The sequence below is a fragment of the Solea senegalensis genome, unplaced genomic scaffold (genome assembly GCF_019176455.1).
Source record: "Solea senegalensis isolate Sse05_10M unplaced genomic scaffold, IFAPA_SoseM_1 scf7180000016027, whole genome shotgun sequence".
Lineage (NCBI taxonomy): Eukaryota > Metazoa > Chordata > Actinopteri > Pleuronectiformes > Soleidae > Solea > Solea senegalensis.
The window spans coordinates 1,535-7,500 of NW_025321555.1; positions in this window are offsets into that span (position 1 = coordinate 1,535).

Genomic DNA, 5,966 nt, shown 5'->3' on the forward strand with positions numbered 1-5,966 from the left:
CAGAAAAGAAGAGAACAGAACACTGTGAACAGAACACAGAACAGAAGAGAACAGAACACAGAACAGAATACAGAACAGAAGAGAACAGAACAGAAGAGAACAGAACACAGAAAAAGAAGAGAGCACACAGAACAGAAGAGAACAGAACACAGAACAGAAGAGAACAGAACACAGAACAGAAGAGAACAGAACACAGAACAGAAGAGAAGATGAAGAGAAGATTCACACCCACAGCAAGGTCAACGTGAGAAAGAGAGAACTGGTGAGTGTTAAGACAGTGGCACACACACACACACACACACACACACAACATGAGTGAATGAGAGTAGATGTAGGCGTGGCATCTCTACATCCACTGCATTGATTTTCACGTCAGCCAGTAAAATATGCTGCAGCCGTCATTCAGTCATTCAGTCATTCAGTCATTCAGTCTGTCTCCTGTGAGAAATACTTCACTCTGTCACAGAGTCTGGAGCCAAGTTTACACACCTGACACTTCGCAGACTGTGTTTGAGTTAAAGATATTTGGTCCCAATGGTTCCGACTCTCTCCCTCCCTCCCTCTCTCCCTCCCTCCCTCTCTCCCTCCCTCCCTCTGTGTTTCTTCTGTCCGCAGAGCTGAGGGCTGCACGACAAACCATGTTCAACAAATACAGGGTTTCTTTGAGTGAGCTGGTTTAAAAACAAAGTTTCAATCAGAGATACTGAGTATGACAATGATGGTGATCAGCTTCCATTGTCGACCCAGGTTTTATTATTCTGACATAAAAAGATGCATTTAATGTCATTTGTGCGACCCTGTGATTTCTGAGATGCAGAAAGCGTGGATGGAGTCACGGAATTGAGAAATAAAAATGGCATATCAACGTTTGCATGCGGAATCTTGTGGAATTTGCCATGATTTGCCCGAATTTTAATAAAAAACGATTTAATAGGGCTCTACATTTGATGTGATGTCTGCACTAAAACATCTCGATTTATTTGTTTGATTTAGAAAATGTTTCAAAAGCTGAAAAGTCAGAGAGCTTGTTTTGATTCTTAAATTATAAACCATTCAAACTGGTTCATGATGAATCAATGTGTTCTCCACATTGTGCATGTTATGATTCAACATCAGCAACAGTGTGTGTGCGTGTGTGTTATCGTGTCTCAGATAATGTTTGTGCACCTGACGCCACCGGATCTCACAAAAATGGTGAAACCACATCCAAAGAGTCCGATGAGTGAAAGTATAGTCGGTTTCCAGCCAAAACTGCATCTAGTGATGCGGCCAGTTTAAAAAGAGACACCTTTGTGACACAGAAAACTCTTCCTCACTGACCCACAGCTGTTTGATTTGCCTGTGACACTGTTTTAATATTCACAGTGTGTGAACGCAGTTTTACATTATTAAACACTTCCAAAGAAGCAACTGTATCACTTTCCTCATGTTGGATGATGATGAGGGGGAGGGATTTGTATCTCTCTCTCTCTCTCTCGCTCTCTCTCAATCCTCTACAACTACTACTCTTATTGCACTGCCTGACCAAAAACAAAGTCACCACCTGGATTTAACTACACAAATAGGTAAGGGGTTGCTGCAGTTGGTCTAGGTTCAGCAACATCATGTGCCCAAAGAATGAGGTCAGCTGACTACCTGAATATAATGAATGACCAGATTATTCCATCGATGCATTTGTTTCTTCCCTGATGACATGAGCATATTCCAAGATGGCTCAAACTGTGAAAGAGTGGTTCAGGGAGCATGAGACATGATCTTCACCACAGAGTCCAGACCTGAACCCCATTGAGAATCTTTGGGATGTGCTGGTGAAGGCTTTGCTCAGTGGCCCGACTCTCCCGTCATCAATACAAGATCTTGGTGAAAAATGAATGCAACACTGGACGGAAATACATCTTGTGACATTGCAGTTGCTTATGGAAACAATGCCACAGTGAATGAGTGAGTAATCAAAGCTAAAGGCGCTCCAACCATGTGACCCTTTGTTTTGGCCAGGCAGTGTATTATATTGACTGGTGCCCTAGTGTGTCCACTCTTATTCTCTGAGTGCACTTTAGAGGCCCCTGTCATGCATGAAAACTCACCGAGTCACAAATGAGTTTTAGTGCTAGTTATAGATACAAATAAAACAACAACACATTTTCAACTTCCTTTGATGTTTGCTAGTGTAGCACTGCAGGCTTCCAGCTCGGATGCTAACCTGTCATTACATCACCTATTGAATTCATAGAAGAACCCATAAGCCCTGAGTGACATTTTTCATTTTCATTAAAAAATCACTGTCCTTGAAGTCTCCCAGCCTGAGCTCTGAGGTTTCAGCAGCTCAGTGAGACAACGCAGAGGTATTAATGTTTTCATTTCACAATACTTTCAACTGTAAAGGGATAGTTTAGTTTGTTGGGTTTTATTGAGGTTCTGACAAACAGTCAAAGCTCATTTCCCTGAGTCTTCTGCCAGCACACACTACCATTGTGGTGGTGAGACACTTTTGGGACACAAAGGACTCACCACATCACATTTACAGTATGTCTGCTGATTTTTATGTAACCTTTGTTTATACAGGTTATCCCATTAAGACACAGGGACAATCACAACAGTACAACACAGAGTTACAGACAGAGAACACAACAGTAAAGGAAATGAAATAATTAAAGAAATTAAAATACTAGGAACAGGAGTAAGTTCCCAAAGATGCCCTCTCCGGTGACTCTAAAATCATTTTAAAATCCACTAAGGGAATCAAGCTAGACAGCTTTGCCCAGCTCTGTGCGGACAGAGGGGACAGTAAAAGTGATCTGGGAACATAAGCTATGACTGACATGTAGGAGGACATCAAGAGAAGAGACTGAGCAGAGGCATTCATGTAAATGATGTCTCTGTAATCAAGAAGAGGCGGGAAGGTGGCAGCAACAAGCCGTTTCCTAGCATTAGAAGAGAAACAGGATTTGTTTCTGAAGAAGAAACACAATTTCAATTTCTTTAAAAGATATTCAATGTGGGGTTTGAAAGAAAGGCTTTCATAAATTGTGATGCCAAGGTATTTATAAGAGGCCACACGCTCAATATGGGGTATTCTGAGCAGATGTAAAGGAAGGAGGAATTGCTGGCACCATCTTTTTTACCAGAAAACAACATTATGTTGGTTAGCATTAAGCACTAAGGTGGAACAGTCGACACTGAAACACAAGGACAACAGTGCTTGCACAACAATAGATGATAGTATCATCTGCATAAAGATGTACTTTTAGTAAAGAGACGACAAATGCAGTCTTCCATGTCAGACTGTCAATCACAGAGGCACAGATTCTTGCCATGTCTTGTTCGAGGGACTCGCAACACTACAAGTGTGTCTCCAACATTCACAGCAATGCACAGTTCATCGGTCATTGAGGAGGCGGAGCAAGGAGTTGTCGTCATTCATAGATGCCGATCCTTTGCGGGTGATGCTCATGGACTTTGTTTCGATTGTCCCTTTAGAAGATGTCAAAGAGGCAGAGGTTCTGCTGGGTTAGGGTTTCCACCTATCAGCAGCAACAGTCTTCTTCTTTGCCATTTTTATCGCTTTACGTTACATTACATGTCATTTAGCAGACACTTTTATCCAAATCGACTTACAGTGGAAGTGAGTACAATCAGCCATCTTTTGCACGCGGGGTACCGGTCTTAACCACTGATCCACTCCACACCCTATATGTTACGCCTCATCGCATCAGCCTGTTTTCCTATTGGTCAACATCCATGAGCATGTCATAGGAAATGTCAGACTAGGCGGGAAAATATAAAAAGAATTCTAAGGTGCTAGACTTGTCGTGTCACGCAGGGTGTGGGTGTCGGGGTGTCACGGAGCAACCCAGACACCAAACCTCAGTTATGTTACATCATTCCCAGCGTTCATAGGCTGGAATTGTGTTGGTCACAAATCAAATCGCTTGAAAATGTTTGTCACGGTTAGACTTTTTAAAGCACTCACTCTCCCACACTAAAGTGGAATAGAAAAATCTGTGATTTACATCTGACAATGCTGCTTCCATCAGTAAGTTAAATGGTCTGTATTTATATAGCACTTCTCTAGTTGACCTCTTTCTAGTTTTGCCATTCACTCACACTTTCATACAGCACATCTAGTCTGGTAGCATCACATTTTTTATCACTCATCTTTCACACCCATTCACATGCTGCCAGCACAGCCATCAGGAGCAACGAGGGGTTAAGTGTCTTGCCCAAGGACACGTCAGCTCTTCCAATCGAACCCACAACCTTCGAGTTCTCGCTCTACCACTAAGCTACGGTTACAAATGTGTTACTGTCTTGTGTGTCTTGTGTGTCTTGTGTGACGGTGCTTTACGTCCTTTGTCCTGATTTACCGACATGACACAAACTCACTTAATGAACAGGACAGCAGCAGACCTGCAGCTCCTGTGTCCCCGGGAGCGAAAGACACAGATTTTCACTTCATTACTTAAACACATTATAGTTTTTGGCAGAAAAACAATGTCGAGAGGGGACATGGGTCCTCTGGAAGCTGCATGATTAGTGAATTAATTTGTCTTGGATGATGTGATATTACACAGAAAAGTGAACACATGGTGTTTATTATTTTCAACTTCTCCTACTTCCTGTCTGCTTCTTCCTAGAGTGGCATCTGGTCCAGCTCTCCAACCAGGAGCTTGACTTTTGGAAATCAACATCATAAAAGCTTGGCCAGCCCACGATTAAATGAGTCCAGATATGACTGATGTCAGTGTGCCACAAATTGCTGCTGTCTCCTGTCCATCATTGTACTTAACTGACACACACACACACACATAATATGCAATAGTCTGGTTCAAAGTGAAAGAAGAGAAAATGAATACATGTTCAACCTACACTTCATTCATTTCTACCGTCTTCCTGAGGACATCAGGTGTCACAATCATAAACACTTTATCAATCGATCATCTATCTGTGAAGTGAAGAGTTCCATCATCACATGAACTGAGTGCCCTCATAATCCAGAATATATCTGTAGTATTATTTTGTGTGTGATGCTGTGTTAGTCCATGAAATGAATTGCTGTAAAACCATAACTCATATCAGCAGTGAATCTTTATCAACTCAGCATTTTCAAACAGAGCCTGAAGGCTGGAGTTTGCTCTGAGGGAAACCAGGTGATGAAATGGTGATAAATATACCCTCGGTCACACACACACACACACACACACACAGACAGCACAGGACCAGAATCTGCAGGAGGACTGAAGCTAACAGGAGCAGCTGTCAGAACATCAGGACCACGGCTGAATAATGGAACAGCAATAAAAATAGATGGAACAGATTTCACATTTACTAATGGGGGTCTCCACCAGGGGAGGCAGTCAAGATCCCTATTGGTCCAACACGGCCAGGTACCCAATGGCTTCATTTATCAAACAACCACAGAAAACACCACAGATTTGTGTGAAGAACATTTCTTTCCAGGAACAAGAGGCTGAGGGACATTTTGAGCTATTGAGTCCCTCAATGTCTAACACGTGGAAATCTGAAAATATTTGAAGAAGATGTGGCCATTTCACTAAAATTATCCTCAAACTGCTTTGAGGATAATTTTAGCCTCAAAGATTTACACCTTCTGGGAACCAAGAGGCAGAATCATCACGTTAACATAGTCCAACCCCATCCTAGTCTAAGCTGACATCTCATATCTGTTAGCCCACAGGACAGAAACTGTTGTAGTAGTTTGAACAATGGTTATTAATAGCAGGTCTAGGGACCCCAACGGTTCTATGAAGAGGTCCCAGGGGGTTCCCAGAGAAAAATAGTGGCTCTGTGTTGTAGTGTGGATGGATCAGTCTGTTGCTGAATGAGCTCCTGGCAGATGATGTGCTCAGATAGTTCCTAAATCATTAGCATCACAGTCAGTACTTCATACCCAATAAAGCATGCTAACATGTTAGTGATAGAGTCTGCTACCGTAAATGCTAACGTGT